The following is a 27,611-nucleotide window of genomic DNA, read 5'->3' on the forward strand; positions in this document are numbered from 1 at the left end:
TGCAAAGGAAATCTGCACTACAATGAAGTCTCACTTCCCCCCGGTCAAAAGGGCCATCTGAAAAAAGTGTAAAATCCAGAAAGGCAGGACAGGCCATGGAGAACTGGGAGCCTTGTTATGCTGATGGGCGGGATGTAAATTGCCAAGAGACACTCGGGAGAAGTGTATGGTGTTTCCTGAAACATCTAAAAAACAAAGCAACAGAGCCTAGGGCACTTCCACTTATGGTCCTATAGCTTAGGCAAATTAAAATCAAAAAGAAACAGCCACCCCAAAGTTTGGGACGCCTCTGTTTACAAGAACCTCGTTTACCGTACAAGTTCAGTATCACAGAAAGTGAAAAATGGATAAAGAAGTTGTGGTATTTACTTACAAAGCAATATCACTCAGCAATGAAATCTATGTCATCAGGCCCTTAGCAGCACAATGAGTGGATTCAGGTACGATGATTCTAACTGAAATAAGTCACACAGAAAAAGAAACATCATAAGATATCACTAATACACGGAATGTAAACTTGGCTACACAGGAACTGAATTACAGAACAGAACAGGGTCTCAAATTTAGAAAACCAACTTATGCTTGCTTAAGGGGAAAGGTGAGTTGGGGTGCTGCATAAAACCAGAGATTGAAATGAGCACAGATAAAGTTCCTTAAGCCAAATATGGAATAGTCAAGAGCTACTCCTTGCTCAACGAAATGGACTCAACACCCCATATTAAACGCCTAAGAATGTACCTGACTAGTAAGTATCTTAAAACCTATGGATTGCTATGTCTCCGAAAGTGAATCAAGCATGTGTACAGGGGCATAAACGCAGCAGTGATAGGATTGGAGAGGTTCGGTGAGCAAATGAAGACCCTTTGAAGTCATATTGCATGGTACCCATTCCACGGGTTTCAACTACCCAGGTTTAAGGTATTCTTCCTTCAGCTAAAACATGCATGTGGAACCTAGAGTATGATCAACCATGTGATCGGGAGACGTGTTCAAATATGTCTCAGTTTTCGTACCCTGGTACTCGGGTGCAACATTCCAGACGCTTTACTAACACTCTCCCCACTTGGAGAGTCAGCGCCTTTAACCTCCTGTTTGGACCAGTTTGCAATTTCTGCGGAAGATGAACAGGAATAGGGAGAACCAATGAGAGACTAGCTGGAGGTGTCTGGACGGGCAAATTTAACTCTCATTTCCCACCAGGAAGAGGAATTAACCAAAGGCTCCGTGTGCCGTGCCGGAACGAGATTAGGGCCTGAAGCCATCCTGCGGTGTTGCGGCCAGCTCACAAGAAAGCGAGTTGAAGAAAGTAGCTCAGGGGCACTGTAATGCACAAACCTGCAGAGTTATAAATGACAGCTATCGTCCAAAAATATACTGAAGTAAGGCTGCCAAGAGGACTTGAAAGCGGGACAGAATTGCAGGAAACCAATTTCAGGAGGTAGACTGGAATTGCATTGAAAGCATAGGAAAAGAGGCAGAACGTCCACAATGATGCACTTGGCCAAAAAGGGCGTATGCATTTTTTCTTGAATATATTCAGGAAAAAACGCATACGCACTTGTTGGCCAACCAAGCAAACTTGCAAAGGAAATCTGCACTACAATGAAGTCTCACTTCCCCCCGGTCAAAAGGGCCATCTGAAAAAAGTGTAAAATCCAGAAAGGCAGGAAAGGTCATGGAGAACTGGGAGCCTTGTTATGCTGATGGGCGGGATGTAAATTGCCAAGAGACACTCGGGAGAAGTGTATGGTGTTTCCTGAAACATCTAAAAAACAAAGCAACAGAGCCTAGGGCACTTCCACTTATGGTCCTATAGCTTAGGGAAATTAAAATCAGAAAGACACAGCCACCCCAAAGTTTGGGACGCCTCTGTTTACAAGAACCTCGTTTACAGTACAAGTTCAGTATCACAGAAAGTGAAAAATGGATAAAGAACTTGTGGTACTTACGTACAATGCAGTATCACTCAGCAATGAAATCTATGTCATCAGGCCCGTAGCAGCATAATAAGTGGATTCAGGTTCGATGATTCTAACTGAAATAAGTCACATAGAAAAAGAAACATCATAAGATATCACTAATACACGGAATGTAAACTTGGCTACACAGGAACTGAATTCCAAAACAGAACAGGGTCTCAAATTTAGAAAACCAACTTATGCTTGCTTAAGAGGAAAGGTGAGTCGGGGTGCTGCATAAAACCAGAGATTGAAATGAGCACAGATAAAGTTCCTTAAGCCAAATATGGAATAGACAAGAGCTACTCCTTGCTCAACGAAATGGACTCAACACCCCATATTAAACGCCTAAGAATGTACCTGACTAGTAAGTATCTTAAAACCTATGGATTTCTATGTCTCCAAAAGAGAATCAATCGTATGTACAGGGGCATAAACGCAGCAGTGATAGGATTGGAGAGGTTCGGTGAGCAAATGAAGACCCTTTGAAGTCATATTGCATGGTACCCATTCCACGGGTCTCAACTCTCCAGATTTAAGGTATTCTTCCTTGAGCTAAATCATGCATGTAGAACCCAGAGTATGATCAACTGTGTGAAAGGGAGACGTGTTCAAATATGTCTCAGTTTTCCTCCCCTGGTACTCGGGTGCAACATTCCAGACGCTTTACTAACACTCTCCCCACTTGGAGAGTCAGCGCCTTTAACCTCCTGTTTGGCCCAGTTTGCAATTTCTGCGGAAGATGAACAGGAATAGGGAGAACCAATGAGAGACTAGCTGGAGGTGTCTGGACGGGCAAATTTAACTCTCATTTCCCACCAGGAAGAGGAAATAACCAAAGGCTCAGCGTGCCGTGCCGGAACCAGATTAGGGACTGAAGCCATCCTGTGGTGTTGCGTCCAGGTCACTAGAAAGCGAGTTGAAGAAAGTAGCTAAGGGGCACTGTAATTCACAAACCTGCAGAGTTATAAATGACAGCGATCGTCCAAAAATATACTGAAGTAAGGCTGCCAAGAGGACTTGAAAGCGGGGCAGAATTGCAGGAAACCGATTTCAGGAGGTAGACTGGAATTGCATTGAAAGCATAGGAAAAGAGGCAGAACGTCCACAATGATGCACTTGGCCAAAAAGTGCGTATGCGTTTTTTCCTGAATATATTCAGGAAAAAACGCATACGCCCTTTTTGGCCAACCAAGCAAGCTTGCAAAGGAAATCTGCACTACAATGAAGTCTCACTTCCTTCCGGTCAAAAGGGCCATCTGAAAAAAGTGTAAAATCCAGAAAGGCAGGACAGGCCATGGAGAACTGGGAGCCTTGTTATGCTGATGGGTGGGATGTAAATTGCCAACAGACACTCGGGAGAAGTGTATGGTGTTTCCTGAAACATCTAAAAAACAAAGCAACAGAGCCTAGGGCACTTCCACTTATGGTCCTATAGCTTAGGCAAATTAAAATCAAAAAGAAACAGCCACCCCAAAGTTTGGGACGCCTCTGTTTACAAGAACCTCGTTTACCGTACAAGTTCAGTATCACAGAAAGTGAAAAATGGATAAAGAAGTTGTGGTATTTACTTACAAAGCAATATCACTCAGCAATGAAATCTATGTCATCAGGCCCTTAGCAGCACAATGAGTGGATTCAGGTACGATGATTCTAACTGAAATAAGTCACACAGAAAAAGAAACATCATAAGATATCAGTAATACACGGAATGTAACCTTGGCTACACAGGAACTGAATTACAGAATAGAACAGGGTCTCAAATTTAGAAAACCAACTTATGCTTGCTTAAGGGGAAAGGTGAGTTGGGGTGCTGCATAAAACCAGAGATTGAAATGAGCACAGATAAAGTTCCTTAAGCCAAATATGGAATAGTCAAGAGCTACTCCTTGCTCAACGAAATGGACTCAACACCGCATATTAAACGCCTAAGAATGTACCTGACTAGTAAGTATCTTAAAACCTATGGATTGCTATGTCTCCGAAAGAGAATCAAGCATGTGTACAGGGGCATAAACGCAGCAGTGATAGGATTTGAGAGATTCGGTGAGCAAATGAAGACCCTTTGAAGTCATATTGCATGGTACCCATTCCACGGGTTTCAACTACCCAGGTTTAATGTATTCTTCCTTCAGCTAAAACATGCATGTGGAACCTAGAGTATGATCAACCATGTGATCGGGAGACGTGTTCAAATATGTCTCAGTTTTCGTACCCTGGTACTCGGGTGCAACATTCCAGACGCTTTACTAACACTCTCCCGACTTGGAGAGTCAGTCCCTTTAACCTCCTGTTTGGACCAGTTTGCAATTTCTGCGGAAGATGAACAGGAATAGGGAGAACCAATGAGAGATTAGCTGGAGGTGTCTGGACGGGCAAATTTAACTCTCATTTCCCACCAGGAAGAGGAATTAACCAAAGGCTCAGCGTGCCGTGCCGGAACCAGATTAGGGCCTGAAGCCATCCTGCGGTGTTGCGGCCAGCTCACAAGAAAGCGAGTTGAAGAAAGGAGCTCAGGGGCAATGTAATTCACAAACCTGCAGAGTTATAAATGACAGCTATCGTCCAAAAATACACTGAAGTAAGGCTGCCAAGAGGACTTGAAAGCGGGGCAGAATTGCAGGAAACCGATTTCAGGAGGTAGACTGGAATTGCATTGAAAGCATAGGAAAAGAGGCAGAACGTCCACAATGATGCACTTGGCCAAAAAGGGCGTATGCGTTTTTTCCTGAATATATTCAGGAAAAAACGCATACGCCCTTTTTGGCCAACCAAGCAAGCTTGCAAAGGAAATCTGCACTACAATGAAGTCTCACTTCCCCCCGGTCAAAAGGGCCATCTGAAAAAAGTGTAAAATCCAGAAAGGCAGGAAAGGCCATGGAGAACTGGGAGCCTTGTTATGCTGATGGGCGGGATGTAAATTGCCAACAGACACTCGGGAGAAGTGTTTGGTGTTTCCTGAAACATCTAACAAACACAGCAACAGAGCCTAGGGCACTTCCACTTATGGTCCTATAGCTTAGGGAAATTAAAATCAAAAAGACACATCCACCCCAAAGTTTGGGACGCCGCTGTTTACAAGAACCTCGTTTACAGTACAAGTTCAACATCGCAGAAAGTGAAAAATGGATAAAGAAGTTGTGGTATTACTTACAAAGGAATATCACTCAGCAATGAAATCTATGTCATCAGGCCCTTAGCAACACAATGAGTGGATTCAGGTATGATGATTCTAACTGAAATAAGTCACACAGAAAAAGAAACATCATAAGATATCAGTAATACACGGAATGTAAACTTGACTACACAGGAACTGAATTACAGAACAGAACAGGGTCTCAAATTTAGAAAACCAACTTATGCTTGCTTAAGGGTAAAGGTGAGTTGGTGTGCTGCATAAAACCAGAGATTGAAATGAGCACAGATAAAGTTCCTTAAGCCAAATATGGAATAGACAAGAGCTACTCCTTGCTCAACGAAATGGACTCAACACCGCATATTAAACGCCTAAGAATGTACCTGACTAGTAAGTATCTTAAAACCTATGGATTGCTATGTCTCCGAAAGCGAATCAAGCATGTGTACAGGGGCATAAACGCAGCAGTGATAGGATTGGAGAGGTTCGGTGAGCAAATGAAGACCCTTTGAAGTCTTATTGCATGGTACCCATTCCACGGGTTTCAACTACCCAGGTTTAAGGTATTCTTCCTTCAGCTAAAACATGCATGTGGAACCTAGAGTATGATCAACCATGTGATCGGGAGACGTGTTCAAATATGTCTCAGTTTTCGTACCCTGGTACTCGGATGCAACATTCCAGACGCTTTACTAACACTCTCCCGACTTGGAGAGTCAGTCCCTTTAACCTCCTGTTTGGCCCAGTTTGTAATTTCTGCGGAAGATAAACAAGAATAGCGAGGACCAATGAGAGACTAGCTGGAGGTGTCTGGACGGGCAAATTTAACTCTCATTTCCCACCAGGAAGAGGAATTAAGCAAAGGCTCAGCGTGCCGTGCCCGAACCAGATTAGGGCCTGAAGCCATCCTGCGGTGTTGTGGCCAGCTCACAAGAAAGCGAGTTGAAGAAAGGAGCTCAGGGGCACTGTAATTCACAAACCTGCAGAGTTATAAATGACAGCTATCGTCCAAAAATATACCGAAGTAAGGCTGCCAAGAGGACTTGAAAGCGGGGCAGAATTGCAGGAAACCGATTTCAGGAGGTAGACTGGAATTGCATTGAAAGCATAGGAAAAGAGGCAGAACGTCCACAATGATGCACTTGGCCAAAAAGGGCGTATGCGTTTTTTCCTGAATATATTCAGGAAAAAACGCATACGCCCTTTTTGGCCAACCAAGCAAGCTTGCAAAGGAAATCTGCACTACAATGAAGTCTCACTTCCCCCCGGTCAAAAGGGCCATCTGAAAAAAGTGTAAAATCCAGAAAGGCAGGACAGGCCATGGAGAACTGGGAGCCTTGTTATGCTGATGGGCGGGATGTAAATTGCCAACAGACACTCGGGAGAAGTGTATGGTGTTTCCTGAAACATCTAAAAAACACAGCAACAGAGCCTAGGGCACTTCCACTTATGGTCCTATAGCTTAGGGAAATTAAAATCAAAAAGACACAGCCACCCCAAAATTTGGAACGGCTCTGTTTACAAGAACCTCGTTTACAGTACAAGTTCAACATCACAGAAAGTGAAAAATGGATAAAGAACTTGTGGAACTTACGTACAATGCAGTATCACTCAGCAATGAAATCTATGTCACCAGGCCCGTAGCAGCATAATGAGTGGATTCAGGTACGATGATTCTAACTGAAATAAGTCACACAGAAAAAGAAACATCATAAGATATCACTAATACACGGAATGTAAACTTGGCTACACAGGAACTGAATTCCAAAACAGAACAGGGTCTCAAATTTAGAAAACCAACTTATGCTTGCTTAAGGGGAAAGGTGAGTTGGGGGGCTGCATAAAACCAGAGATTGAAATGAGCACAGATAAAGTTCCTTAAGCCAAATATGGAATAGACAAGAGCTACTCCTTGCTCAACAAAATGGACTCAACACCCCATATTAAACGCCTAAGAATGTACCTGACTAGTAAGTATCTTAAAACCTATGGATTGCTATGTCTCCGAAAGAGAATCAAGCGTGTGTACAGGGGCATAAACGCAGCAGTGATAGGATTGGAGAGGTTCGGTGAGCAAATGAAGACCCTTTGAAGTCATATTGCATGGTACCCATTCCACGTGTTTCAACTACCCAGGTTTAAGGTATTCTTCCTTCAGCTAAAACATGCATGTGGAACCTAGAGTATGATCAACCGTGTGATCGGGAGACGTGTTCAAATATGTCTCAGTTTTCGTACCCTGGTACTCGGGTGCAACATTCCAGACGCTTTACTAACACTCTCCCGACTTGCAGAGTCAGTCCCTTTAACCTCCTGTTTGTCCCAGTTTGCAATTTCTGCAGAAGATGAACAGGAATAGCGAGAACCAATGAGATATTAGCTGGAGGTGTCTGGACGGGCAAATTTAACTCTCATTTCCCACCAGGAAGAGGAATTAACCAAAGGCTCAGCGTGCCGTGCCGGAACCAGATTAGGTCCTGAAGCCATGCTGCGGTGTTGCGGCCAGCTCACAAGAAAGCGAGTTGAAGAAAGGAGCTCAGGGGCACTGTAATTCACAAACCTGCAGAGTTATAAATGACAGCTATCGTCCAAAAATACACTGAAGTAAGGCTGCCAGGAGGACTTGAAAGTGGGGCAGAATTGCAGGAAACCGATTTCAGGAGGTACACTGGAATTGCATTGAAAGCATAGGAAAAGAGGCAGAACGTCCACAATGATGCACTTGGCCAAAAAGGGCGTATGCGTTTTTTCCTGAATATATTCAGGAAAAAACGCATACGCACTTGTTGGCCAACCAAGCAAACTTGCAAAGGAAATCTGCACTACAATGAAGTCTCACTTCCCCCCGGTCAAAAGGGCCATCTGAAAAAAGTGTAAATTCCAGAAAGACAGGACAGGCCATGGAGAACTGGGAGCCTTGTTATGCTGATGGGCGGGATGTAAATTGCCAACAGACACTCGGGAGAAGTGTATGGTGTTTCCTGAAACATCTAAAAAACAAAGCAACAGAGCCTAGGGCACTTCCACTTATGGTCCTATAGCTTAGGGAAATTAAAATCAGAAAGACACAGCCACCCCAAAGTTTGGGACGCCTCTGTTTACAAGAACCTCGTTTACCGTACAAGTTCAGTACCACAGAAAGTGAAAAATCGATAAAGAACTTGTGGTACTTATGTAGAATGCAGTATCACTCAGCAATGAAGTCTATGTCATCAGGCCCGTAGCAGCATAATGAGTGGATTCAGGTACGATGATTCTAACTGAAATAAGTCACACAGAAAAAGAAACATCATAAGATATCACTAATACACGGAATGTAAACTTGGCTACACAGGAACTGAATTCCAAAACAGAAGAGGGTCTCAAATTTAGAAAACCAACTTATGCTTGCTTAAGGGGAAAGGTGAGTTGGGGTGCTGCATAAAACCAGAGATTGAAATGAGCACAGATAAAGTTCCTTAAGCCAAATATGGAATAGACAAGAGCTACTCCTTGCTCAACGAAATGGACTCAACACCCCATATTAAACCCCTAATAATGTACCTGACTAGTAAGTATCTTAAAACCTATGGATTGCTATGTCTCCAAAAGAGAATCAAGCGGGTGTACAGGGGCATAAACGCAGCAGTGATAGGATTGGAGAGGTTCGGTGAGCAAATGAAGACCCTTTGAAGTCATATTGCATGGTACCCATTCCACGGGTCTCAACTCTCCAGGTTTAAGGTATTCTTCCTTCAGCTAAAACATGCATGTGGAACCCAGAGTATGATCAACCATGTGAACGGGAGACGTGTTCAAATATGTCTCAGTTTTCTTCCCCTGGTACTCGGGTGCAACATTCCAGACGCTTTACTAACACTCTCCCCACTTGGAGAGTCAGCGCCTTTAACCTCCTGTTTGGCCCAGTTTGCAATTTCTGCGGAAGATGAACAGGAATAGGGAGAACCAATGAGAGACTAGCTGGAGGTGTCTGGACGGGCAAATTTAACTCTCATTTCCCACCAGGAAGAGGAAATAACCAAAGGCTCAGCGTGCCGTGCCGGAACCAGATTAGGGCCTGAAGCCATCCTGCGGTGTTGCGGCCAGCTCACAAGAAAGCGAGTTGAAGAAAGGAGCTCAGGGGCACTGTAATTCACAAACCTGCAGAGTTATAAATGACAGCTATCGTCCAAAAATATACTGAAGTAAGGCTGCCAAGAGGACTTGAAAGCGGGGCAGAATTGCAGGAAACCGATTTCAGGAGGTAAACTGGAATTGCATTGAAAGCATAGGAAAAGAGGCAGAACGTCCACAATGATGCACTTGGCCAAAAAGGGCGTATGCGTTTTTTCCTGAATATATTCAGGAAAAAACGTATACGCCCTTTTTGGCCAACCAAGCAAGCTTGCAAAGGAAATCTGCACTACAATGAAGTCTCACTTCCCCCCAGTCAAAAGGGCCATCTGAAAAAAGTGTAAAATCCAGAAAGGCAGGACAGGCCATGGAGAACTGGGAGCCTTGTTATGCTGATGGGCGGGATGTAAATTGCCAACAGAAACTTGGGAGAAGTGTATGGTGTTTCTTGAAACATCTAAAAAACAAAGCAACAGAGCCTAGGGCACTTCCACTTATGGTCCTATAGCTTAGGGAAATTAAAATCAAAAAGACACAGCCACCCCAAAGTTTGGGACGCCTCTGTATACAAGAACCTCGTTTACCGTACAAGTTCAGTATCACAGAAAGTGAAAAATGGATAAAGAAGTTGTGGTACTTATGTACAATGCAGTATCACTCAGCAATGAAATCTATGTCATCAGGCCCTTAGCAGCAGAATGAGTGGATTCAGGTATGATGATTCTAACTGAAATAAGTCACACAGAAAAAGAAACATCATAAGATATCACTAATACACGGAATTTAACTTGGCTACACAGGAACTGAATTACAGAACAGAACAGGGTCTCAAATTTAGAAAACCAACTTATGCTTGCTTAAGGGGAAAGGTGAGTTGGGGTGCTGCATAAAACCAGAGATTGAAATGAGCACAGATAAAGTTCCTTAAGCCAAATATGGAATAGACAAGAGCTACTCCTTGCTCAACGAAATGGACTTAACACCGCATATTAAACGCCTAAGAATGTACCTGACTAGTAAGTATCTTAAAACCTATGGATTGCTATGTCTCCGAAAGAGAATCAAGCATGTGTACAGGGGCATAAACGCAGCAGTGATAGGATTGGAGAGGTTCGGTGAGCAAATGAAGACCCTTTGAAGTCATATTGCATGGTACCCATTCCACGGGTTTCAACTACCCAGGTTTAAGGTATTCTTCCTTCAGCTAAAACATGCATGTGGAACCTAGAGTATGATCAACCATGTGATCGGGAGACGTGTTCAAATATGTCTCAGTTTTCGTACCCTGGTACTCGGGTGCAACATTCCAGACGCTTTACTAACACTCTCCCGACTTGGAGAGTCAGTCCCTTTAACCTCCTGTTTGGCCCAGTTTGCAATTTCTGTGGAAGATGAACAGGAATAGCGAGAACCAATGAGAGACTAGCTGGAGGTGTCTGGACGGGTAAATTTAACTCTCATTTCCCACCAGGAAGAGGAATTAACCAAAGGCTCAGCGTGCCGTGCCGGAACCAGATTAGAGCCTGAAGCCATGCTGCGGTGTTGCGGCGAGCTCACAAGAAAGCGAGTTGAAGAAAGGAGCTCAGGGGCAATGTAATTCACAAACCTGCAGAGTTATAAATGACAGCTATCGTCCAAAAATACACTGAAGTAAGGCTGCCAAGAGGACTTGAAAGCGGGGCAGAATTGCAGGAAACCGATTTCAGGAGGTAGACTGGAATTGCATTGAAAGCATAGGAAAAGAGGCAGAACGTCCACAATGATGCACTTGGCCAAAAAGGGCGTATGCGTTTTTTCCTGAATATATTCAGGAAATAACGCATACGCCCTTTTTGGCCAACCAAGCAAGCTTGCAAAGGAAATCTGCACTACAATGAAGTCTCACTTCCCCCCGGTCAAAAGGGCCATCTGAAAAAAGTGTAAAATCCAGAAAGGCAGGACAGGCCATGGAGAACTGGGCGCCTTGTTATGCTGATGGGCGGGATGTAAATTGCCAACAGACACTCGGGAGAAGTGTATGGTGTTTCCTGAAACATCTAAAAAACACAGCAGCAGAGCCTAGGGCACTTCCACTTATGGTCCTATAGCTTAGGGAAATTAAAATCAAAAAGACACAGCCACCCCAAAGTTTGGGACGCCTCTGTTTACAAGAACCTCTTTTACCGTACAAGTTCAGTATCACAGAAAGTGAAAAATGGATCAGGAACATGTGGTACTTACGTACAATGCAGTATCACTCAGCAATGAAATCTATGTCATCAGGCCCGTAGCAGCATAATGAGTGGATTCAGGTACGATGATTCTAACTGAAATAAGTCACACAGAAAAAGAAACATCATAAGATATCACTAATACACGGAATGTAAACTTGGCTACACAGGAACTGAATTCCAAAACAGAACAGGGTCTCAAATTTAGAAAACCAACTTATGTTTGCTTAAGAGAAAAGGTGAGTTGGGGTGCTGCATAAAACCAGAGATTGAAATGAGCACAGATAAAGTTCCTTAAGCCAAATATGGAATAGACAAGAGCTACTCCTTGCTCAACGAAATGGACTCAACACCCCATATTAAACGCCTATGAATGTACCTGACTAGTAAGTATCTTAAAACCTATGGATTGCTATGTCTCCAAAAGAGAATCAAGCGTGTGTACAGGGGCATAAACGCAGCAGTGATAGGATTGGAGAGGTTCGGTGAGCAAATGAAGACCCTTTGAAGTCATATTGCATGGTACCCATTCCACGGGTTTCAACTACCCAGGTTTAAGGTATTCTTCCTTCAGCTAAAACATGCATGTGGAACCCAGAGTATGATCAACCGTGTGAACGGGAGACGTGTTCAAATATGTCTCAGTTTTCGTACCCTGGTACTCGGGTGCAACATTCCAGACGCTTTACTAACACTCTCCTGACTTGGAGAGTCAGTCCCTTTAACCTCCTGTTTGGCCCAGTTTGCAATTTCTGCGGAAGATGAACAGGAATAGGGAGAACCAATGAGAGACTAGCTGGAGGTGTCTGGACGGGCAAATTTAACTCTCATTTCCCACAAGGAAGAGGAATTAACCAAAGGCTCAGCGTGCCGTGCCGGAACAAGATTAGGGCCTGAAGCCATCCTGCAGTGTTGCGGCCAGGTCACAAGAAAGCGAGTTGAAGAAAGGAGCTCAGGGGCACTGTAATGCACAAACCTGCAGAGTTATAAATGACAGCTATCGTCCAAAAATATACTGAAGTAAGGCTGCCAAGAGGACTTGAAAGCGGGGCAGAATTGCAGGAAACCGATTTCAGGAGGGAGACTGGAATTGCATTGAAAGCATAGGAAAAGAGGCAGAACGTCCACAATGATGCACTTGGCCAAAAAGGGCGTATGCATTTTTTCTTGAATATATTCAGGAAAAAACGCATACGCACTTGTTGGCCAACCAAGCAAACTTGCAAAGGAAATCTGCACTACAATGAAGTCTCACTTCCCCCCGGTCAAAAGGGCCATCTGAAAAAAGTGTAAAATCCAGAAAGGCAGGAAAGGTCATGGAGAACTGGGAGCCTTGTTATGCTGATGGGCGGGATGTAAATTGCCAAGAGACACTCGGGAGAAGTGTATGGTGTTTCCTGAAACATCTAAAAAACAAAGCAACAGAGCCTAGGGCACTTCCACTTATGGTCCTATAGCTTAGGGAAATTAAAATCAAAAAGACACAGCCACCCCAAAGTTTGGGACGCCTCTGTTTACAAGAACCTCGTTTACCGTACAAGTTCAGTATCACAGAAAGTGAAAAATGGATAAAGAACTTGTGGTACTTACGTACAATGCAGTATCACTCAGCAATGAAATCTATGTCATCAGGCCCGTAGCAGCATAATAAGTGGATTCAGGTTCGATGATTCTAACTGAAATAAGTCACACAGAAAAAGAAACATCATAAGATATCACTAATACACGGAATGTAAACTTGGCTACACAGGAACTGAATTCCAAAACAGAACAGTGTCTCAAATTTAGAAAACCAACTTATGCTTGCTTAAGAGGAAAGGTGAGTCGGGGTGCTGCATAAAACCAGAGATTGAAATGAGCACAGATAAAGTTCCTTAAGCCAAATATGGAATAGACAAGAGCTACTCCTTGCTCAACGAAATGGACTCAACACCCCATATTAAACGCCTAAGAATGTACCTGACTAGTAAGTATCTTAAAACCTATGGATTTCTATGTCTCCAAAAGAGAATCAATCGTATGTACAGGGGCATAAACGCAGCAGTGATAGGATTGGAGAGGTTCGGTGAGCAAATGAAGACCCTTTGAAGTCATATTGCATGGTACCCATTCCACGGGTCTCAACTCTCCAGATTTAAGGTATTCTTCCTTGAGCTAAATCATGCATGTAGAACCCAGAGTATGATCAACTGTGTGAAAGGGAGACGTGTTCAAATATGTCTCAGTTTTCCTCCCCTGGTACTCGGGTGCAACATTCCAGACGCTTTACTAACACTCTCCCCACTTGGAGAGTCAGCGCCTTTAACCTCCTGTTTGGCCCAGTTTGCAATTTCTGCGGAAGATGAACAGGAATAGGGAGAACCAATGAGAGACTAGCTGGACGTGTCTGAACGGGCAAATTTAACTCTCATTTCCCACCAGGAAGAGGAATTAACCAAAGGCTCAGCGTGCCGTGCCAGAACCAGATTACGGCCTGAAGCCATCCTGCGGTGTTGCGGCCAGCTCACAAGAAAGCGAGTTGAAGAAAGGAGCTCAGGGGCACTGTAATTCACAAACCTGCAGAGTTATAAATGACAGCTATCGTCCAAAAATATACCGAAGTAAGGCTGCCAAGAGGACTGGAAAGCGGGGCAGAATTGCAGGAAACCAATTTCAGGAGGTAGACTGGAATTGCATTGAAAGCATAGGAAAAGAGGCAGAACGTCCACAATGATGCACTTGGCCAAAAAGGGCGTATGCGTTTTTTCCTGAATATATTCAGGAAAAAACGCATACGCCCTTTTTGGCCAACCAAGCAAGCTTGCAAAGGAAATCTGCACTACAATGAAGTCTCACTTCCCCCCGGTCAAAAGGGCCATCTGAAAAAAGTGTAAAATCCAGAAAGGCAGGACAGGCCATGGAGAACTGGGAGCCTTGTTATGCTGATGGGCGGGATGTAAATTGCCAACAGACACTCAGGAGAAGTGTATGGTGTTTCCTGAAACATCTAAAAAACACAGCAACAGAGCCTAGGGCACTTCCACTTATGGTCCTATAGCTTAGGGAAATTAAAATCAAAAAGACACAGCCACCCCAAAGTTTGGGACGCCTCTGTTTACAAGAACCTCGTTTACCATACAAGTTCAACATCACAGAAAGTGAAAAATGGATAAAGAAGTTGTGGTATTACTTACAAAAGAATATCACTCAGCAATGAAATCTATGTCATCAGGCCCTTAGCAGCACAATGAGTGGATTCAGTTATGATGATTCTAACTGAAATAAGTCACACAGAAAAAGAAACATCATAAGATATCAGTAATACACGGAATGTAAACTTGGCTACACAGGAACTGAATTACAGAACAGAACAGGGTCTCAAATTTAGAAAACCAACTTATGCTTGCTTAAGGGTAAAGGTGAGTTGGGGTGCTGCATAAAACCAGAGATTGAAATGAGCACAGATAAAGTTCCTTAAGCCAAATATGGAATAGACAAGAGCCACTCCTTGCTCAACGAAATGGACTCAACACCGCATATTAAACGCCTAAGAATGTATCTGACTAGTAAGTATCTTAAAACCTATGGACTGCTATGTCTCCGAAAGCGAATCAAGCATGTGTACAGGGGCATAAACGCAGCAGTGATAGGATTGGAGAGGTTCGGTGAGCAAATGAAGACCCTTTGAAGTCATATTGCATGGTACCCATTCCACGGGTTTCAACTACCCAGGTTTAAGGTATTCTTCCTTCAGCTAAAACATGCATGTGGAACCTAGAGTATGATCAACCATGTGATCGGGAGACGTGTTCAAATATGTCTCAGTTTTCGTACCCTGGTACTCGGGTGCAACATTCCAGACGCTTTACTAACACTCTCCCGACTTGGAGAGTCAGTCCCTTTAACCTCCTGTTTGGCCCAGTTTGTAATTTCTGCGGAAGATGAACAAGAATAGCGAGAACCAATGAGAGACTAGCTGGAGGTGTCTGGACGGGCAAATTTAACTCTCATTTCCCACCAGGAAGAGGAATTAACCAAAGGCTCAGCGTGCCGTGCCGGACCCAGATTACGGCCTGAAGCCATCCTGCGGTGTTGCGGCCAGCTCACAAGAAAGCGAGTTGAAGAAAGGAGCTCAGGGGCACTGTAATTCACAAACCTGCAGAGTTATAAATGACAGCTATCGTCCAAAAATATACCGAAGTAAGGCTGCCAAGAGGACTTGAAAGCGGGGCAGAATTGCAGGAAACCGATTTCAGGAGGTAGACTGGAATTGCATTGAAAGCATAGGAAAAGAGGCAGAACGTCCACAATGATGCAGTTGGCCAAAAAGGGCGTATGCGTTTTTTCCTGAATATATTCAGGAAAAAACGCATACGCCCTTTTTGGCCAACCAACCAAGCTTGCAAAGGAAATCTGCACTACAATGAAGTCTCACTTCCCCCCGGTCAAAAGGGCCATCTGAAAAAAGTGTAAAATCCAGAAAGGCAGGACAGGCCATGGAGAACAGGGAGCCTTGTTATGCTGATGGGCGGGATGTAAATTGTCAACAGACACTCGGGAGAAGTGTATGGTGTTTCCTGAAACATCTAAAAAACAAAGCAACAGAGCCTAGGGCACTTCCACTTATGGTCCTATAGCTTAGGGAAATTAAAATCAAAAAGACACAGCCACCCCAAAGTTTGGGACGCCTCTGTTTACAAGAACCTCGATTACCGTACAAGTTCAACATCACAGAAAGTGAAAAATGGATAAAGAACTTGTGGAACTTACGTACAATGCAGTATCACTCAGCAATGAAATCTATGTCACCAGGCCCGTAGCAGCATAATGAGTGGATTCAGGTACGATGATTCTAACTGAAATAAGTCACACAGAAAAAGAAACATCATAAGATAACACTAATACACGGAATGTAAACTTGGCTACACAGGAACTGAATTCCAAAACAGAACAGGGTCTCAAATTTAGAAAACCAACTTATGCTTGCTTAAGGGTAAAGGTGAGTTGGGGTGCTGCATAAAACCAGAGATTGAAATGAGCACAGATAAAGTTCCTTAAGCCAAATATGGAATAGACAAGAGCTACTCCTTGCTCAACAAAATGGACTCAACACCCCATATTAAACGCCTAAGAATGTACCTGACTAGTAAGTATCTTAAAACCTATGGATTGCTATGTCTCCGAAAGAGAATCAAGCATGTGTACAGGGGCATAAACGCAGCAGTGATAGCATTGGAGAGGTTCGGTGAGCAAATGAAGACCCTTTGAAGTCATATTGCATGGTACCCATTCCACGTGTTTCAACTACCCAGGTTTAATGTATTCTTCCTTCAGCTAAAACATGCATGTGGAACCTAGGGTATGATCAACCATGTGATCGGGAGACGTGTTCAAATATGTCTCAGTTTTCGTACCCTGGTACTCGGGTGCAACATTCCAGACGCTTTACTAACACTCTCCCGACTTGGAGAGTCAGTCCCTTTAACCTCCTGTTTGGCCGAGTTTGCAATTTCTGCGGAAGATGAACAGGAATAGCGAGAACCAATGAGAGATTAGCTGGAGGTGTCTGGACGGGCAAATTTAACTCTCATTTCCCACCAGGAAGAGGAATTAACCAAAGGCTCAGCGTGCCGTGCCGGAACCAGATTAGAGCCTGAAGCCATGCTGCGGTGTTGCGGCCAGCTCACAAGAAAGCGAGTTGAAGAAAGGAGCTCAGGGGCAATGTAATTCACAAACCTGCAGAGTTATAAATGACAGCTATCGTCCAAAAATACACTGAAGTAAGGCTGCCAAGAGGACTTGAAAGCGGGGCAGAATTGCAGGAAACCGATTTCAGGAGGTAGACTGGAATTGCATTGAAAGCATAGGAAAAGAGGCAGAACGTCCACAATGATGCACTTGGCCAAAAAGGGCGTATGCGTTTTTTCCTGAATATATTCAGGAAAAAACGCATACGCCCTTTTTGGCCAACCAAGCAAGCTTGCAAAGGAAATCTGCACTACAATGAAGTCTCACTTCCCCCCGGTCAAAAGGGCCATCTGAAAAAAGTGTAAAATCCAGAAAGGCAGGACAGGCCATGGAGAACTGGGAGCCTTGTTATGCTGATGGGCGGGATGTAAATTGCCAACAGACACTCGGGAGATGTGTTTGGTGTTTCCTGAAACATCTAAAAAACACAGCAACAGAGCCTAGGGCACTTCCACTTATGGTCCTATAGCTTAGGGAAATTAAAATCAAAAAGACACAGCCACCCCAAAGTTTGGGATGCCTCTGTTTACAAGAACCTCGTTTACAGTACAAGTTCAACATCGCAGAAAGTGAAAAATGGATAAAGAAGTTGTGGTATTACTTACAAAAGAATATCACTCAGCAATGAAATCTATGTCATCAGGCCCTTAGCAGCACAATGAGTGGATTCAGGTATGATGATTCTAACTGAAATAAGTCACACAGAAACAGAAACATCATAAGATATCAGTAATACACGGAATGTAAACTTGGCTACACAGGAACTGAATTACAGAACAGAACAGGGTCTCAAATTTAGAAAACCAACTTATGCTTGCTTAAGGGTAAAGGTGAGTTGGGGTGCTGCATAAAACCAGAGATTGAAATGAGCACAGATAAAGTTCCTTAAGCCAAATATGGAATAGACAAGAGCTACTCCTTGCTCAACGAAATGGACTCAACACCGCATATTAAACGCCTAAGAATGTACCTGACTAGTAAGTATCTTAAAACCTATGGATTGCTATGTCTCCGAAAGAGAATCAAGCATGTGTACAGGGGCATAAACGCAGCAGTGATAGGATTGGAGAGGTTCGGTGAGCAAATGAAGACCCTTTGAAGTCATATTTTATGATACCCATTCCACGGGTTTCAACTACCCAGGTTTAAGGTATTCTTCCTTCAGCTAAAACATGCATGTGGAACCTAAAGTATGATCAACCATGTGATTGGGAGACGTGTTCAAATATGTCTCAGTTTTCGTACCCTGGTACTCAGGTGCAACATTCCAGACGCTTTACTAACACTCTCCCGACTTGGAGAGTCAGTGCCTTTAACCTCCTGTTTGGCCCAGTTTGCAATTAGTGCGGAAGATGAACAGGAATAGGGAGAACCAATGAGAGACTAGCTGGACGTGTCTGAACGGGCAAATTTAACTCTCATTTCCCACCAGGAAGAGGAATTAACCAAAGGCTCAGCGTGCCGTGCCGGAACCAGATTATGGCCTGAAGCCATCCTGCGGTGTTGCGGCAGCTCACAAGAAAGCGAGTTGAAGAAAGGAGCTCAGGGGCACTGTAATTCACAAACCTGCAGAGTTATAAATGACAGCTATCGTCCAAAAATATACTGAAGTAAGGCTGCCAAGAGGACTTGAAAGCGGGGCAGAATTGCAGGAAACCGATTTCAGGAGGTAGACTGGAATTGCATTGAAAGCATAGGAAAAGAGGCAGAACGTCCACAATGATGCACTTGGCCAAAAAGGGCGTATGCGTTTTTTCCTGAATATATTCAGGAAAAAACGCATACGCCCTTTTTGGCCAACCAAGCAAGCTTGCAAAGGAAATCTGCACTACAATGAAGTCTCACTTCCCCCCGGTCAAAAGGGCCATCGGAAAAAAGTGTAAAATCCAGAAAGGCAGGACAGGCCATGGAGAACTGGGAGCCTTGTTATGCTGATGGGCGGGATGTAAATTGCCAACAGACACTCGGGAGAAGTGTATGGTGTTTCCTGAAACATCTAAAAAACACAGCAACAGAGCCTAGGGCACTTCCACTTATGGTCCTATAGCTTAGGGAAATTAAAATCAAAAAGACACAGCCACCCCAAAGTTTGGGACGCCTCTGTTTACAAGAACCTCGATTACCGTACAAGTTCAACATCACAGAAAGTGAAAAATGGATAAAGAACTTGTGGAACTTACGTACAATGCAGTATCACTCAGCAATGAAATCTATGTCACCAGGCCCGTAGCAGCATAATGAGTGGATTCAGGTACGATGATTCTAACTGAAATAAGTAACACAGAAAAAGAAACATCATAAGATATCACTAATACACGGAATGTAAACTTGGCTACACAGGAACTGAATTCCAAAACAGAACAGGGTCTCAAATTTAGAAAACCAACTTATGCTTGCTTAAGGGTAAAGGTGAGTTGGGGTGCTGCATAAAACCAGAGATTGAAATGAGCACAGATAAAGTTCCTTAAGCCAAATATGGAATAGACAAGAGCTACTCCTTGCTCAACAAAATGGACTCAACACCCCATATTAAACGCCTAAGAATGTACCTGACTAGTAAGTATCTTAAAACCTATGGATTGCTATGTCTCCGAAAGAGAATCAAGCATGTGTACAGGGGCATAAACGCAGCAGTGATAGCATTGGAGAGGTTCAGTGAGCAAATGAAGACCCTTTGAAGTCATATTGCATGGTACCCATTCCACGTGTTTCAACTACCCAGGTTTAATGTATTCTTCCTTCAGGTAAAACATGCATGTGGAACCTAGGGTATGATCAACCATGTGATCGGGAGACGTGTTCAAATATGTCTCAGTTTTCGTACCCTGGTACTCGGGTGCAACATTCCAGACGCTTTACTAACACTCTCCCGACTTGGAGAGTCAGTCCCTTTAACCTCCTGTTTGGCCGAGTTTGCAATTTCTGCGGAAGATGAACAGGAATAGCGAGAACCAATGAGAGATTAGCTGGAGGTGTCTGGACGGGCAAATTTAACTCTCATTTCCCACCAGGAAGAGGAATTAACCAAAGGCTCAGCGTGCCGTGCCGGAACCAGATTAGAGCCTGAAGCCATGCTGCGGTGTTGCGGCCAGCTCACAAGAAAGCGAGTTGAAGAAAGGAGCTCAGGGGCAATGTAATTCACAAACCTGCAGAGTTATAAATGACAGCTATCGTCCAAAAATACACTGAAGTAAGGCTGCCAAGAGGACTTGAAAGCGGGGCAGAATTGCAGGAAACCGATTTCAGGAGGTAGACTGGAATTGCATTGAAAGCATAGGAAAAGAGGCAGAACGTCCACAATGATGCACTTGGCCAAAAAGGGCGTATGCGTTTTTTCCTGAATATATTCAGGAAAAAACGCATACGCCCTTTTTGGCCAACCAAGCAAGCTTGCAAAGGAAATCTGCACTACAATGAAGTATCACTTCCCCCCGGTCAAAAGGGCCATCTGAAAAAAGTGTAAAATCCAGAAAGGCAGGACAGGCCATGGAGAACTGGGAGCCTTGTTATGCTGATGGGCGGGATGTAAATTGCCAACAGACACTCGGGAGATGTGTTTGGTGTTTCCTGAAACATCTAAAAAACACAGCAACAGAGCCTAGGGCACTTCCACTTATGGTCCTATAGCTTAGGGAAATTAAAATCAAAAAGACACAGCCACCCCAAAGTTTGGGACGCCTCTGTTTACAAGAACCTCGTTTACAGTACAAGTTCAACATCGCAGAAAGTGAAAAATGGATAAAGAAGTTGTGGTATTACTTACAAAAGAATATCACTCAGCAATGAAATCTATGTCATCAGGCCCTTAGCAGCACAATGAGTGGATTCAGGTATGATGATTCTAACTGAAATAAGTCACACAGAAAAAGAAACATCATAAGATATCAGTAATACACGGAATGTAAACTTGGCTACACAGGAACTGAATTACAGAAGAGAACAGGGTCTCAAATTTAGAAAACCAACTTATGCTTGCTTAAGGGTAAAGGTGAGTTGGGGTGCTGCATAAAACCAGAGATTGAAATGAGCACAGATAAAGTTCCTTAAGCCAAATATGGAATAGACAAGAGCTACTCCTTGCTCAACGAAATGGACTCAACACCGCATATTAAACGCCTAAGAATGTACCTGACTAGTAAGTATCTTAAAACCTATGGATTGCTATGTCTCCGAAAGAGAATCAAGCATGTGTACAGGGGCATAAACGCAGCAGTGATAGGATTGGAGAGGTTCGGTGAGCAAATGAAGACCCTTTGAAGTCATATTTTATGGTACCCATTCCACGGGTTTCAACTACCCAGGTTTAAGGTATTCTTCCTTCAGCTAAAACATGCATGTGGAACCTAAAGTATGATCAACCATGTGATTGGGAGACGTGTTCAAATATGTCTCAGTTTTCGTACCCTGGTACTCGGGTGCAACATTCCAGACGCTTTACTAACACTCTCCCGACTTGGAGAGTCAGTGCCTTTAACCTCCTGTTTGGCCCAGTTTGCAATTACTGCAGAAGATGAACAGGAATAGGGAGAACCAATGAGAGACTAGCTGGACGTGTCTGAACGGGCAAATTTAACTCTCATTTCCCACCAGGAAGAGGAATTAACCAAAGGCTCAGCGTGCCGTGCCGGAACCAGATTACGGCCTGAAGCCATCCTGCGGTGTTGCGGCCAGCTCACAAGAAAGCGAGTTGAAGAAAGGAGCTCAGGGGCACTGTAATTCACAAACCTGCAGAGTTATAAATGACAGCTATCGTCCAAAAATATACTGAAGTAAGGCTGCCAAGAGGACTTGAAAGCGGGGCAGAATTGCAGGAAACCGATTTCAGGAGGTAGACTGGAATTGCATTGAAAGCATAGGAAAAGAGGCAGAACGTCCACAATGATGCACTTGGCCAAAAAGGGCGTATGCGTTTTTTCCTGAATATATTCAGGAAAAAACGCATACGCCCTTTTTGGCCAACCAAGCAAGCTTGCAAAGGAAATCTGCACTACAATGAAGTCTCACTTCCCCCCGGTCAAAAGGGCCATCGGAAAAAAGTGTAAAATCCAGAAAGGCAGGACAGGCCATGGAGAACTGGGAGCCTTGTTATGCTGATGGGCGGGATGTAAATTGCCAACAGACACTCGGGAGAAGTGTATGGTGTTTCCTGAAACATCTAAAAAACACAGCAACAGAGCCTAGGGCACTTCCACTTATGGTCCTATAGCTTAGGGAAATTAAAATCAAAAAGACACAGCCACCCCAAAATTTGGAACGGCTCTGTTTACAAGAACCTCGTTTACAGTACAAGTTCAACATCACAGAAAGTGAAAAATGGATAAAGAACTTGTGGAACTTACGTACAATGCAGTATCACTCAGCAATGAAATCTATGTCACCAGGCCCGTAGCAGCATAATGAGTGGATTCAGGTACGATGATTCTAACTGAAATAAGTCACACAGAAAAAGAAACATCATAAGATATCACTAATACACGGAATGTAAACTTGGCTACACAGGAACTGAATTCCAAAACAGAACAGGGTCTCAAATTTAGAAAACCAACTTATGCTTGCTTAAGGGGAAAGGTGAGTTGGGGGGCTGCATAAAACCAGAGATTGAAATGAGCACAGATAAAGTTCCTTAAGCCAAATATGGAATAGACAAGAGCTACTCCTTGCTCAACAAAATGGACTCAACACCCCATATTAAACGCCTAAGAATGTACCTGACTAGTAAGTATCTTAAAACCTATGGATTGCTATGTCTCCGAAAGAGAATCAAGCGTGTGTACAGGGGCATAAACGCAGCAGTGATAGGATTGGAGAGGTTCGGTGAGCAAATGAAGACCCTTTGAAGTCATATTGCATGGTACCCATTCCACGGGTTTCAACTACCCAGGTTTAAGGTATTCTTCCTTCAGCTAAAACATGCATGTGGAACCTAGAGTATGATCAACCGTGTGATCGGGAGACGTGTTCAAATATGTCTCAGTTTTCGTACCCTGGTACTCGGGTGCAACATTCCAGACGCTTTACTAACACTCTCCCGACTTGCAGAGTCAGTCCCTTTAACCTCCTGTTTGTCCCAGTTTGCAATTTCTGCGGAAGATGAACAGGAATAGCGAGAACCAATGAGAGATTAGCTGGAGGTGTCTGGACGGGCAAATTTAACTCTCATTTCCCACCAGGAAGAGGAATTAACCAAAGGCTCAGCGTGCCGTGCCGGAACCAGATTAGGTCCTGAAGCCATGCTGCGGTGTTGCGGCCAGCTCACAAGAAAGCGAGTTGAAGAAAGGAGCTCAGGGGCACTGTAATTCACAAACCTGCAGAGTTATAAATGACAGCTATCGTCCAAAAATACACTGAAGTAAGGCTGACAGGAGGACTTGAAAGTGGGGCAGAATTGCAGGAAACCGATTTCAGGAGGTAGACTGGAATTGCATTGAAAGCATAGGAAAAGAGGCAGAACGTCCACAATGATGCACTTGGCCAAAAAGGGCGTATGCGTTTTTTCCTGAATATATTCAGGAAAAAACGCATATGCCCTTTTTGGGCAACCAAGCAAACTTGCAAAGGAAATCTGCACTACAATGAAGTCTCACTTCCCCCCGGTCAAAAGGGCCATCTGAAAAAAGTGTAAAATCCAGAAAGGCAGGACAGGCCATGGAGAACTGGGAGCCTTGTTATGCTGATGGGCGGGATGTAAATTGCCAACAGACACTCGGGAGAAGTGTATGGTGTTTCCTGAAACATCTAAAAAACAAAGCAACAGAGCCTAGGGCACTTCCACTTATGGTCCTATAGCTTAGGGAAATTAAAATCAGAAAGACACAGCCACCCCAAAGTTTGGGACGCCTCTGTTTACAAGAACCTCGTTTACCGTACAAGTTCAGTATCACAGAAAGTGAAAAATCGATAAAGAACTTGTGGTACTTATGTAGAATGCAGTATCACTCAGCAATGAAGTCTATGTCATCAGGCCCGTAGCAGCATAATGAGTGGATTCAGGTACGATGATTCTAACTGAAATAAGTCACACAGAAAAAGAAACATCATAAGATATCACTAATACACGGAATGTAAACTTGGCTACACAGGAACTGAATTCCAAAACAGAAGAGGGTCTCAAATTTAGAAAACCAACTTATGCTTGCTTAAGGGGAAAGGTGAGTTGGGGTGCTGCATAAAACCAGAGATTGAAATGAGCACAGATAAAGTGACTTAAGCCAAATATGGAATAGACAAGAGCTACTCCTTGCTCAACGAAATGGACTCAACACCCCATATTAAACCCCTAATAATGTACCTGACTAGTAAGTATCTTAAAACCTATGGATTGCTATGTCTCCAAAAGAGAATCAAGCGTGTGTACAGGGGCATAAACGCAGCAGTGATAGGATTGGAGACGTTCGGTGAGCAAATGAAGACCCTTTGAAGTCATATTGCATGGTACCCATTCCACGGGTCTCAACTCTCCAGGTTTAAGGTATTCTTCCTTCAGCTAAAACATGCATGTGGAACCCAGAGTATGATCAACCATGTGAACGGGAGACGTGTTCAAATATGTCTCAGTTTTCTTCCCCTGGTACTCGGGTGCAACATTCCAGATGCTTTACTAACACTCTCCCCACTTGGAGAGTCAGCGCCTTTAACCTCCTGTTTGGCCCAGTTTGCAATTTCTGCGGAAGATGAACAGGAATAGGGAGAACCAATGAGAGACTAGCTGGAGGTGTCTGGACGGGCAAATTTAACTCTCATTTCCCACCAGGAAGAGGAAATAACCAAAGGCTCAGCGTGCCGTGCCGGAACCAGATTAGAGCCTGAAGCCATGCTGCGGTGTTGCGGCCAGCTCACAAGAAAGCGAGTTGAAGAAAGGAGCTCAGGGGCAATGTAATTCACAAACCTGCAGAGTTATAAATGACAGCTATCGTCCAAAAATACACTGAAGTAAGGCTGCCAAGAGGACTTGAAAGCGGGGCAGAATTGCAGGAAACCGATTTCAGGAGGTAGACTGGAATTGCATTGAAAGCATAGGAAAAGAGGCAGAACGTCCACAATGATGCACTTGGCCAAAAAGGGCGTATGCGTTTTTTCCTGAATATATTCAGGAAAAAACGCATACGCCCTTTTTGGCCAACCAAGCAAGCTTGCAAAGGAAATCTACACTACAATGAAGTCTCACTTCCCCCCGGTCAAAAGGGCCATCTGAAAAAAGTGTAAAATCCAGAAAGGCAGGACAGGCCATGGAGAACTGGGCGCCTTGTTATGCTGATGGGCGGGATGTAAATTGCCAACAGACACTCGGGAGATGTGTTTGGTGTTTCCTGAAACATCTAAAAAACACAGCAACAGAGCCTAGGGCACTTCCACTTATGGTCCTATAGCTTAGGGAAATTAAAATCAAAAAGACACAGCCACCCCAAAGTTTGGGACGCCTCTGTTTACAAGAACCTCGTTTACCGTACAAGTTCAGTATCACAGAAAGTGAAAAATGGATCAGGAACTTGTGGTACTTACGTACAATGCAGTATCACTCAGCAATGAAATCTATGTCATCAGGCCCGTAGCAGCACAATGAGTGGATTCAGGTACGATGATTCTAACTGAAATAAGTCACACAGAAAAAGAAACATCATAAGATATCAGTAATACACGGAATGTAACCTTGGCTACACAGGAACTGAATTACAGAACAGAACAGGGTCTCAAATTTAGAAAACCAACTTATGCTTGCTTAAGGGGAAAGGTGAGTTGGGGTGCTGCATAAAACCAGAGATTGAAATGAGCACAGATAAAGTTCCTTAAGCCAAATATGGAATAGTCAAGAGCTACTCCTTGCTCAACGAAATGGACTCAACACCCCATATTAAACGCCTAAGAATGTACCTGACTAGTAAGTATCTTAAAACCTATGGATTGCTATGTCTCCGAAAGCGAATCAAGCATGTGTACAGGGGCATAAACGCAGCAGTGATAGGATTTGAGAGATTCGGTGAGCAAATGAAGACCCTTTGAAGTCATATTGCATGGTACCCATTCCACGTGTTTCAACTACCCAGGTTTAATGTATTCTTCCTTCAGCTAAAACATGCATGTGGAACCTAGGGTATGATCAACCATGTGATCGGGAGACGTGTTCAAATATGTCTCAGTTTTCGTACCCTGGTACTCGGGTGCAACATTCCAGACGCTTTACTAACACTCTCCCGACTTGGAGAGTCAGTCCCTTTAACCTCCTGTTTGGCCCAGTTTGCAATTTCTGCGGAAGATGAACAGGAATAGCGAGAACCAATGAGAGACTAGCTGGAGGTGTCTGGACGGGCAAATTTAACTCTCATTTCCCACCAGGAAGAGGAATTAACCAAAGGCTCAGCGTGCCGTGCCGGAACAAGATTAGGGCCTGAAGCCATGCTGCGGTGTTGCGGCCAGCTCACAAGAAAGCGAGTTGAAGAAAGGAGCTCAGGGGCAATGTAATTCACAAACCTGCAGAGTTATAAATGACAGCTATCGTCCAAAAATACACTGAAGTAAGGCTGCCAAGAGGACTTGAAAGCGGGGCAGAATTGCAGGAAACCGATTTCAGGAGGTAGACTGGAATTGCATTGAAAGCATAGGAAAAGAGGCAGAACGTCCACAATGATGCACTTGGCCAAAAAGGGCGTATGCGTTTTTTCCTGAATATATTCAGGAAAAAACGTATACGCCCTTTTTGGCCAACCAAGCAAGCTTGCAAAGGAAATCTGCACTACAATGAAGTCTCACTTCCCCCCAGTCAAAAGGGCCATCTGAAAAAAGTGTAAAATCCAGAAAGGCAGGACAGGCCATGGAGAACTGGGAGCCTTGTTATGCTGATGGGCGGGATGTAAATTGCCAACAGACACTCGGGAGAAGTGTTTGGTGTTTCCTGAAACATCTAAAAAACACAGCAACAGAGCCTAGGGCACTTCCACTTATGGTCCTATAGCTTAGGGAAATTAAAATCAAAAACACACAGCCACCCCAAAGTTTGGGACGCCTCTGTTTACAAGAACCTCGTTTATAGTACAAGTTCAACATTGCAGAAAGTTAAAAATGGATAAAGAAGTTGTGGTATTTACTTACAAAGCAATATCACTCAGCAATGAAATCTATGTCATCAGGCCCATAGCAGCATAATGAGTGGATTCAGGTATGATGATTCTAACTGAAATAAGTCACTCAGAAAAAGAAACATCATGAGATATCACTAATACACGGAATGTAAACTTGGCTACACAGAAACTGAATTACAAAATAGAACAGGGACTCAAATTTAGAAAACCATCTTATGCTTGCTTAAGGGGAAAGGTGAGTTGGGGTGCTGCATAAAAGCAGAGTTTGAAATTAGCACACATACTGTTCCATAAGCCAAATATGGAATAGACAAGACCTACCCCTTGCTCAACGTAATGGATTCAACAATGAGGTATCACCTCACACCTGGTTGAATAGGCATCATAGAAAATC

The sequence above is a fragment of the Pseudorca crassidens genome, chromosome 6, assembly GCF_039906515.1.
Source record: "Pseudorca crassidens isolate mPseCra1 chromosome 6, mPseCra1.hap1, whole genome shotgun sequence".
Taxonomy (NCBI): domain Eukaryota; kingdom Metazoa; phylum Chordata; class Mammalia; order Artiodactyla; family Delphinidae; genus Pseudorca; species Pseudorca crassidens.